General features: G+C 64.7%; 1 protein-coding gene and 1 long non-coding RNA gene across 9 annotated transcripts in view; one reads left to right on the forward strand and one right to left on the reverse strand.

Annotated features, from left to right (window-relative positions):
• LOC100743206 (potassium voltage-gated channel protein Shaker) overlaps positions 1 to 385 on the reverse strand; it is a 183903-nt gene that overhangs the window by 122945 nt on the left and 60573 nt on the right. The gene's annotated exons all lie outside the window — the stretch shown is intronic.
• LOC117151252 overlaps positions 1 to 385 on the forward strand; it is a 116862-nt gene that overhangs the window by 68717 nt on the left and 47760 nt on the right. The gene's annotated exons all lie outside the window — the stretch shown is intronic.

Here is a 385-nt window from a genome sequence, read left to right on the forward strand (position 1 = left end):
GGGGATAGTCTGTGGCGTTTACGTCGTTGGGGTCGAAGCCCCTTCGATGCTTGGGTGGCGAGGACATGGTCGCAGCAGCCTTGGTACCGTTCGAGATCGCGTCCGGCTTGGCGCTAGTATTGTTGTTGCCAATGGAGGTGCAGTTGTTGACGGTGATGTGCAGCGAGGCGAGTGGCGGCGGCGAAGGCGGCAGCTGGGCGGGGACCAGGTGGCCGGATGCTGAGATCGCGCGTTCCGAACTCGAAGCCGAAGTCGGGTGATACGGACAGGCCGGTGGTGGTGGTGCTGGCTCGCCGATTACGAGGGTCCGATCCCCGTGACCGACGTCGCTCTTTGGCACCGCGTTCAGCTCGTGCCTGCTAACCCTACCGGCTCCCGGCCCACC

Source organism: Bombus impatiens, unplaced genomic scaffold (genome assembly GCF_000188095.3).
Source record: "Bombus impatiens unplaced genomic scaffold, BIMP_2.2 scf_0019, whole genome shotgun sequence".
Taxonomy (NCBI): domain Eukaryota; kingdom Metazoa; phylum Arthropoda; class Insecta; order Hymenoptera; family Apidae; genus Bombus; species Bombus impatiens.